Source organism: Meles meles, chromosome 4 (assembly GCF_922984935.1).
Source record: "Meles meles chromosome 4, mMelMel3.1 paternal haplotype, whole genome shotgun sequence".
Classification (NCBI taxonomy): Eukaryota; Metazoa; Chordata; class Mammalia; order Carnivora; family Mustelidae; genus Meles; species Meles meles.
The window spans coordinates 116,072,121-116,081,961 of record NC_060069.1 but is presented as its reverse complement, the minus strand read 5'-3'; the positions used below and the strand labels follow the sequence as shown (position 1 = coordinate 116,081,961).

At 44.7% G+C, this 9,841-nt stretch overlaps 1 protein-coding gene across 6 annotated transcripts in view; it reads left to right on the top strand.

Moving 5' to 3' along the window:
- The first annotated feature begins 230 nt into the window (after positions 1-230).
- The window catches only part of ST3GAL6 (ST3 beta-galactoside alpha-2,3-sialyltransferase 6), a 60,920-nt gene continuing 51,309 nt past the window's right edge, over positions 231-9,841 (top strand). The window contains exon 1 of one of the 6 annotated variants that reach the window (XM_046003484.1): positions 231-366. The gene's annotated coding sequence lies outside the window, so the exon portion shown is untranslated. Of the gene's footprint in view, positions 883-4,803; positions 4,964-9,841 lie in introns of those variants that run through there. The other 5 variants (XM_046003493.1, XM_046003483.1, XM_046003492.1 and 2 more) reach the window with 5 other exon arrangements.

Genomic DNA, 9,841 nt, shown 5'->3' with positions numbered 1-9,841 from the left:
TTGTCCTTGAAAGGCAAAGCCCAGGAATTCCCGAGTTCTGAACACCCCCTCCCTTTCGGCTAGGGACCAAACCGCCTGCCTCGCTTGGTGTCACAGAAGTCCCCGGTGCGCCAAGCAAATGTGTTTTTTTCTGCGGCCCGCCACCCGGGCGGCGAAGGGGAGTACCCTGGCCGCCCCACACTTTCCCCGCTGCAGCTTTCCAAACAAACCCAGGCGGGATGGGAGTGTCTTCTTGGCTGTGGAACTCGATCCTCCTACCTTGTCCTGAAGCCACCCGCTGCTTTTCCCCGGCCCTCCCTCCGTGGTGATTTTCCTGTCCCGGACGCCCGGGAAGGGCGCGCGGCTGGTGTCCGCCCAGCCCGAAAGGTACGGGCTTTCCGGCCTCCTTGCTCCGGGGACGCGGAGCCCCTCTCAGTCTCCCTCTGCATTGCACCTTCCTCCGTGAACTTGGGGGCGACCGTGGTCACCGCGCGTTTGGCGCCAGCAGCCGAGCAGGAGGAGCTTCCCCGCGGCTCCAGAGGCGCTCGGCGCAGTCTCCCGGGATCCAGACCGGGCGCGGAGGGCCGCGCACCCGCAGGCGGGCGCCTCCGACTCTCCGCGGCGCGGCGCTTTGCGCAGCTCGCCCGCCTGGTCGGTGGAGGAATCGTGCCCGCGCCAAGCCTAACCCGGGCCACCTTCCTCCGGTTTTTTCCGCCGGCCTTGGGCTTCTGCGGCCCGATGCGGCAGGCGCCGCGGGAGCAGCAGCAGCCGGCTGGAGCGAGCGGCGGCGGGCGGAGAGCAGCGGGCCACCAGCCGCCCAGCCCCGCACACCCCTGCAGTCTTCGCTCTTGGGCCTTGGAGGGTAACACTCCCCCGGCTTCCCTGCGCGTTTGCATCGCCCGGGTGAGGGGGACTGGGGATCGGGGAGACGGAGTTCCCCACGCTGGTTGGGGCGGCCTGGGGTCTGTGCAGCCTCTGAGCGTCGCGGGTGGGGGGCACGCTGAACCGACAGCCCCCTCCGCGGACCCTCCCGACCCCGGCAGCGTCCGAACGCTCGGCCTCCTGGTTTAGGGGCTGGAGAGACTGGACACCCGGGGCGGAGAGGACTTGCGGGGCGCTCTGACCCCCAGGGCGGGAGGAGGGGCGCTGCGAGTCGGGAGGACCAGCTTTGGGACCCGCTTTTCTCAAATCTTAGGGGAGCTTGGGCACTCGCGTGCCGACAAGGGTGGGGGCTCCTTGCTCACCTTTGTTTTGTAAAAGGGTCTATCAGCGAAGGGGCTAGAGATCTGGAAGGTTCTCGTCTTTTATCTTAGAAAAATTTCCAACAAACCCTCCTTCCCGCCACAGTAGAACTAGACCTAACAAAACAAGCACCGAGGCAGTTTGTGGGGAAAGAGCGGTGGTTGAGAAACTCGCAAGGTTTGGGCTCCCGTTAGTTTTCAAGGTAAAAAAGAAACGACTTGTCATTTTGAGGCCGTTGCTCTAGGGTTCTCTGGAGAGCGCAGCCTCTTTCTGCTGTTATTTTGGTTTAAAAGAAAATCTGTAGACGATTTCCAGAAACTAAATACAAACCCCAAACACCTTCTTACAGGATCTTCAGTAGAAGGGGTGGGGAGAGGTGTGTGGGGGTGGGGGTGGTGCTTGCTGTGAAAAGGTAATATTTAAAAACTATGTGGGAGAGGGGATAACATCCGTGGATGCCATCAGAAACCACAAAAACCGCAGATTCTAAACTCAAAAAAGTCACATGCATCAGAGTACTCTGATTAGGTGGATAGTTAAGGGAACTGCAGGAGGGCCAGAAACTGCTTGCCCTCCTTGGCTCTTCTGCCTGTTTTCACACTGATGTTTAAATTTCTGATGACTGCCTGTACTGTGCTATCGTGTGGGTGTTTGACTTTCCGGTCTTCAGACTTCCTCTCCCAACTGCAGATGGTGACACCGTCTTATTTACACGGAGATATTAAGTATTTGGGAAGATCTGGTGGGGGTACGAGGTTATTTTCCTTTTGAAAACAAGTTGATTTGACATTTGTAAATTGGTTGTGTAGCTTCCTTTTCTTCTCTGCAAGGACTGCGTTTCACACCCAGATATGCAAAAGAGACACGTCGTTTTGTACTCTGTTGTCACTGAATAAGGCCAGTTGCCTCAGAGACCCTTTATTTTATTGTTTTAAAGATTTATTCATTTCAGAGACAGAAAGTGGGGGGAGGAGAGGACAGGCGAAAGGAGACAAATCTTCAAGCAGACCCCTTGCTGAGCACAGAGCCCAACACCAGGCTGCATCTCTGGACCCTGAGATCATGATCTGAACCAAAATCACGAGTAGAACACCTAACCCACTGAGCCACCAGGCCCTCAGAGACACTTTAGATAATGGCAGCTTTGGTTTATAAGGAGAAAACGTTTTCAGAAACTGATTGTATCACCCTGATCAGGCTTCGTGAGTCTTCCTTACTTGTTCATATGGAGGAGGACATCTTCATTCCTTGCTCAGTGGACCTTCTTTCCTGGAGTGATATTTTTACTGTAGTCCCTGAATGTCACCGTCCCAGATTATATGTCTCCTTATAAAGATGCAACAAAATGAGATCACGTTTCAGATTTGTTGGAAATACTCAGTTTGTTCTTCTGCCCCAAATCCATAAAAATCTTTGAGGCTCAGAAAGGAACAGACAGTAATTGGCAGAAGAATACCACTGAAAGACTGTTAAAGAAAAAACAAAAAAATCTAAAACATAAGTCTGTCTTTTGTGAAAATTGCAATTCTCAAGTTATCTCATTCCAGAATATAGCGGGAGCTGTTTTCTTCTGTTGGAGATACTTATGTGTCCCACCTTATTTGGAATATTGTAGGAGAGAGGTGAAATCTGCCACATTTCCTATATGTCTCTGATAAACATCTTCTGCTAGCCATGCAGATTACCACTTGGCTTCTGTGGAAATTAAGATTCCATCCAGGGTTGGGGGCCAGATAGTTATTTAATATACATTCCAGCTGATGCTTATCAAGGAGATAAGGAACATAAAGCTCACATGGCAGGCACTGTGATCCCCAGTGTGTTCACGTGTGTTATTTTATTAAATCTTCCCACCAACTGTATGAAACAGGCATAATTAGCTCCATTTTATAGTTAAAACTAAGATTGTCCCAGTGTAAGTGACTTTGAATGGGTCACATGAAGGTCTGCTTCACCTCTGCCTTACACCCTCCCAGGAAACCTCTGTAGTGTATGTACATTCTTTGTGCATATCGTTCAACTTTGCCTTGTACACACTCAAGGGATATATCCTCTGATCTGAATATACTTTCTTTATTACCCCTTACTCGAACAGGTGGTCTGCATACTTTGCCTTTCCTTCTGATAGCTCCTTACTTTCATCAATTAGGTATCTTCTGTCTTCTTTGTATCTTTGATGTGCCACTTTGGTGTGCTGTGTCTGGCCGAATTCAGGAGGCTATGTTATCTCCAAGGCATTGTGTTCCAAAAATTGTTTTCATTCTGGATATATTTTCCCTGAAGTTCCTACTCAACATTCTTTCCTAGAAGAAGCCTACCCAGGGGCATATCCCTACTCTCACAATTTCAGTGAACCTCTGCTGTTTATTCTAACTACAGTGGATAACAGAGCACATCAGAACTTCCAGGTGAAACCTTTATGGGTTAAAAATAAAAATATGTTTGTTATTACACTGTATGTTAATTATACTTCAATAAAAAACGTATTTGATTTGGAGCAGGCTTGGTGTATAGTGTACAAAGGATACAGTGGACATTACAGCATGCCAGTAAGAAACTGTATTTCTCGTTCTATATAAGGATGTCAGAAGTACTGTTCCCTCACGTGGTGAGGTGGCAGGAGTTCTTTCTCCAGGTGGTGACTCCCAGCAGTGAATAATCAATGGGGTCTTAGACTTGATTAGGAACTTGGCTGCCATATGGTCAGGCTCAGAAGGGGTAAGATCCTGGGGATGAGTTTGAGAGTAAAAGAAAGTTAAGGAGCAGTAGGAACTGAGTCTGTTCCATGGCCCTATTTCCTCTTCTGGGAGACTTTATGTCATCCGCAGGGTTGGGGGATGGCCAGCTTACCATTTACTGTCATCCTTCTGCATTGACTGGAGAGGGGCTTTCCTCTTCTTGGACCACTGGGAAAGAGAGGAAGGAAAGCACCCAGCCCTTGGGAATTTTTTTTTTTTTAATCACAAACACTGAAAAGCTGGGTGAAAAGATGTTCTTTTCCCTCGTTCTTTCTTTTTGCCCTTTTACCTAAGACACAGTGTGCTTAGTAGCATGTAATGCTGGTCTTTGAAGGATTCTTTAGACCTTCACCTGCTTTTCATCTGGTTGGGAATGGAAAGATGAGGAGAATGAAGCCTCCAGATGAAGACATGGCAAGGAAGCTGGAGATACTTGCAAGGGAAGCGACCAGCCATAGGTTGTGGAAGCTGGTCCGGAGTTGGTGTGGTTGTGGGTTGCAGTCACTGTGGTGGAAGGTAGGGCTGGTAAGGGAGTAGAGAGTGGTTTTTGTGGTAAATCCTGGGTGACTTTCTGCATAGTTATCCTTAAAGCGGGAATTGAATTTCAACTAAGATTTACTGAGTATCTGCTACCTACCGGGAGATGTTCTAGGTGCCAGAGGGGGGTAGGGCATGCATTGTTGAACAAGAGAGACCAAGACCCTGCTCTTACAGACCTTATGTTTTTGTGGGAAACAAAGTCAATAATCAAGGTACAAATAAATGAAAAAAATATCTTTCAGATACAAGGAAATACACCTCGGGGTGTGCTAGAGAGGGAGCTTCTCAGAGGAAGTAGTATTTGAACTGAAATGTGAATGATGAGAAGCAGCTGTCAAGTGAAGACCAGAAGGAAGAGCTTTCTAGAAGGAGGGAACAGCAACTGCAAAGGCCCTGAGGCATGAATGAGTCGGGGTGTTTGGAGAACTTGTAGATGGAGAGAAGTGCAAAAGGAGAGTTTCAAGGTGGGAGACAGTCATCTGAAGCCTTTAAGTCTTGGAAAAGAGCTCAAATTGTGTTTTCGTTAGAATGGGATGCCACCAGAGATTTTTTATTAGAGAGTAAGTCAGTCTTTGCCTAGCGGGCATTTCCAGTTGGTGTCTCTCACTTCCTCTCCCTGTCGTCCTTTTCTCTCTCCCTCTCCCTCTCCCTCTGTCTCTCTCCTTCTCTATCATACACACACTCATATGCACACAGTCACCCTCAGTCAGCTTTACATCTCTCTGTTAATTGGCCATCAGTGATTTCTCCTTCCTCACCCCAGGCCAGGGCACAGGCATGTGCACATGCAGAGAAGCAAGGCTCAAAGGACCCTGGGCCCTGGACCTCTTAGCCTCTGAAATAAACCCATATGCTTGTAGTTTCATTGTCATGCGTGCGACTCTGCATCACTAGCTCTGAGTTCTCAACCTCTCTCCAGACTGAACCTCTAGATAGCTCTGAGAAGTCTTTGGGTTGGCTGGGTGGTATCTGAAACTAGATATTAAAAGTTATATTAATTAGGCAAGTCAGTTGCAGTTGATATCTTTCGTAAGACAAGGACTGTCAGAAGAGGTGAAAATTTAAGTAATCCAAAGGCCTTGCCTTTTCCTGAATACCTGCTCCTTCTCTCCCAAACAGGTTGATGTCTATGTGGTCTGTTAGGGGAGGTGTACATGCTTTTTAGAATACAGTTTCAGTAGAAATGTGCAAGATTCTTGGACTCTTTGTTACGGGAATATCCTATGCCTGAGAAATTTCTTTTGTATTGGTCTTTGTAGATGATCTTAGAGTAATACTTTAATCATGAGGGCTTACGTCCAAACTGTTATCTCCTAGTAGCACTGGTTTATCAGAAATGAACAAGTCCCCAGCATTTTAGCCATGTCCTTTGACTCCAGAAAAGTGCCTCATCACCAGTATATTACTGTCTGGGGGAGCTTGGTACACTCCTTAGAGAGAAAATTATTATTGAAATTCTTTAGCCAGATGCTCTGTTTATGAACTTAAATACTTCTTGTCACTAATATAGATAACTGGAACAACTCACTTTCAGCTTTTTATATGTTTCTGGTTGATGGCATAAAATCTGGAATACCTTTTGTTATGCCCCAATAATGGGTCCCTGATTAAAGGAGTGAGACTGATATAAAGCAAAAGTCAAGCAAAGCTTTATTTCATGGGCGCCTGGGTGGCTCATTGGGTTAAGGCTCAGGTCATGATCCCAGGGTCCTGGGATTGAGCCCCGCATCAGGCTCTCTGCACTATGGGGAGCCTGCTTCCTCCTCACTCTCTGCCTGTCTCTCGCCTACTTGTGATTTCTGTCTGTCAAATAAATAAAATCTTTAAAAGAAAAAAAAAAAAAAAAGCTTTATTTTGTGCCAAGCATGGAGAATCAGACCAAACGTTCGGGGACGCACCTTCTCTGAGGGCGTCCCTTCTCTGTTTCACAGACTAGCTTTTAAGGGCAAAGGCCATGCGGTTGGGCCTGGCCACGCACAGGTGGCCAATGAGATTGTAACACATGCAGGACTCCAGTGATGCTAGGTGACCAATTGAATTACAATTTACTCTAGTAGACATTTGAACCAGCCTATTATACCTTGATTAGGATTGGCACCAAAAGGCTCCCAAAGGGCGGAGGTGGGGGGGCATACTCCTTAGTAGCTAGGGAGACAGTATGCAACCCCCCACTGATTGGCTGTCTCCACCTGGCCTGACCCACCCTTGTATCTGGGCTTTGTTACCTGGAGTTGGTTTCCAGGACTTCCCCCAGGGGACGGGGAGAGGGACAGTTTAAGGGTTAAACAACAAAGTTATTGTTTAACCTCAATGGAAGCCTCCGGCTAAAATAAAAATATAAAATAGGTCCTTACACTTTCTATCTGATAAGGCAACGATTACATCTTGTCCGGTTCACCCCTGGTCTTCTGTACCTGGTGCAGTGTCCAGAACATTACAGAGAGAACAAACATTTGCAGGATGACTCAATCAATGTCCATGGATTAACCCACAGTGTTGCTATATTAGCTCAGTTGTAACGTCTTTATAACTATTATGATTAATTTTTATAACTATGAAGATTATCATCTTGGTATCTCAAAAACTTTACCCATTGGAGAAAGCAGGTGAAAGATGAATTCATGCCTGTGGATTTGTATATATTAATTAAAACTCTCTTGGCTTTGAAAAGTTTCTTCTTTTTGAAAATATTATAGTGTACCTGTGTTGACCAGAAGGAGACCAGTATTTAAATATCATCAGATGGATGGTTTTAAATTCGTTTCCATGTACAGTAAACTTACTTCTTTTCTTTTCTTTCCTTTTTTTTGAGTAAGCTCTAAACCAGGCTTGAACTCATGACCCCATGAGCAAGAATCACATGTTCAATCAACTGAGCCAGCCAGGCGCCCCAGTAAACTTACAGTATAGTTTCATAATTTGTTCATAATTTGTAATTTATGATTATTTGAGTTGGGTTAGTTGGGTCTGTGGTCGTACTACTGAGGAAATAAATGCGTGTGCCAAAGATGTGAATGACAAAGTCATTTCCCTCTTTCATAGCACATCTTTTAAGTCCACGGTTTCAGGCACTTCAGTAGGCAGAGACATGCATTTCTCAAGTCCCAACACTCTTTATGGACTTTCTTAGATTGCTATTAGGTATCATTTAAGCTAATTAAATGAGATACATACAAATGCCCTGAGGCGTCAAAAGTTCTCTTCCTCAAGATAGCCAGAGCTGGGAGCAATGGGAAGAAGAGCCTGGGTAGTAAGGCCTGAGAGCTAAGGGGAGTAGGAGGGGCCATCTGGGGGCTCCAGCTGAGACTCACAGTGACAGAGTTTCTCACCAAGAAGGATGTCTTCCAGAGCACTGTTTTGGTTAATAGAGGTATTCTGTATTCATATTTTTAAAATACTAAATATTTAGAGTTATGCCTTCTAGACTTTCTGTCCCACAAACACATAATGCTATATAAACACAGCCTTCTGGTTTTCCAGCAGTCTCCATGGGGTCCGCTCCCCCCACCCCATCAGATTTCAGTTCTCAGAGAGGTTATCAGTCCTTTGTGCCTGACAGTTGGTAGAATTTTCTTCTTAGAAAATATTCTATTGCATATATTTAGGACAGCACAACAGATGGTGCTGCTTTTATTAAAATTAAAAATGTTTGAAAAGAAACTGATAAATAAGATAAAATGTATGAAACAAAATTGAATGCTTATATTAAAACCTTGTGCAACCCTTTAGTATATAAGAGTTGTTTATGTATTAGAGGGTAGAGGAGGTGAAGATGAGGGAATGTGTCCATTTTCTAAGTTTAGCATGGAGCCAAATAATAAAAAGGTAGAGATTTAAAAAAATCAAACAGCACCCTGACATTTGAATGGATAGTTTATCGCTGTATTTACAAGTAGAAAATGGGTTATCCAGGTCCGTTTAGACAAGAACAATTAGATGATAATCCAGGCCTTCAACTAGGGTATGAAAGGATATTCAATTCCTTTTTAGCAACAGTGATTAAATTAATTTATAATTTTATTTAACTGATAGAACCTGAAAGCTAAAAGAACTTTCTGTTGTAAATGTAAATGATGTTTGTGAGATAAAGGACACTTCTTTCAAATTACTTTTGATATTTGGAGCCAAAATTTAGGTAAATGTCTAAGTACTTAGTACTTAGTACTTAGAGTACAAGAGTACTAAGTACTCTTGCTTGATTCTGGCTGTGCTACATATAAATTAGAAATAGAATTTTTTGATAAGCAGGATATTGAGAGAGAGGTATGCTTTCTGATCATAAAGTTGCTATATATGTTTTCCAGGCACTGAATTGTTAGAAGGACAAATCTGGTCATCCTATTACAAAAAAAAAAAAAGAAGTTTTTATACCTTTGGTGGGTAGGGGTCTTCTCCAGCCATAAAATGATACAGTCATATTTTTACACAAAATCTTCTACTTAAGCTCTCTACCTGTGATCACCAATATTCCTGTCCATGTACCTTTTATGATAACATCCTTTAAGCATGGTTTTCATTATGGAAATTTTTTTCTACCCAAGAATCCAGAGAATTTCTCCAGCTGGTCTTTGAAGTTTTCTGTTATCTCATGGTGCTACCTTCACTTTACTCTCCCATTTGAACCTGTAGTCACGGCAAGCCTTCCAGTATTTTAACTAGAGATGTTCTGTTGATACGTCTTGCCTTTCTTTCCCCTTCCACTCTGCCCTTCCCCACCCAGGCCAGATGATAACCTGTGTTGGTTTTCTAGCTTCATGGCTTATAACTGCCTCACTCTGCCTAAGTTGCCTAATGACTCTTGGCATCACTTTCCTTATTTATAAACTCGACATAATGGCCACATCACAGTATTGCGATTAAAGAAAACACATACAAACGGGTCAGCATAGTTTCTGCCAAATAACATTTAACCGTATTACGCCATTATTATTGTTTTAACTCTATGATGATAGCTATTATTATAACGCTATTCTCCCTCACATAGTTAAAAATCAACTTTCTCCAGAAAAACTTTCTGCTTGACTGCATCAAGCTCTAATTTTCCCTTAAGTCTGTTTCATCTTAGCACCGAGCTTCACTTTGGACTTTATTAATGTACTCGTGTTGTTGTATTTCTTTATTCTTCGGTGAACAAGAGCAAATGTTTGGGCACCTATGATGTGCCAGGTGCTGTGCTATTTATTAGAGAGCGATCCAAGGTCACATGGAGGAATGCAGTGTGTGTGTGTGTGTGTGTGTGCACACATGTGCCCCCACACGCATGCATGTACAGGCATATGGACTTTGGGTGGAATTGGGGATGAAAATCTTCTGGTTGAATAGCACTAGAAGTTTTTCACAAT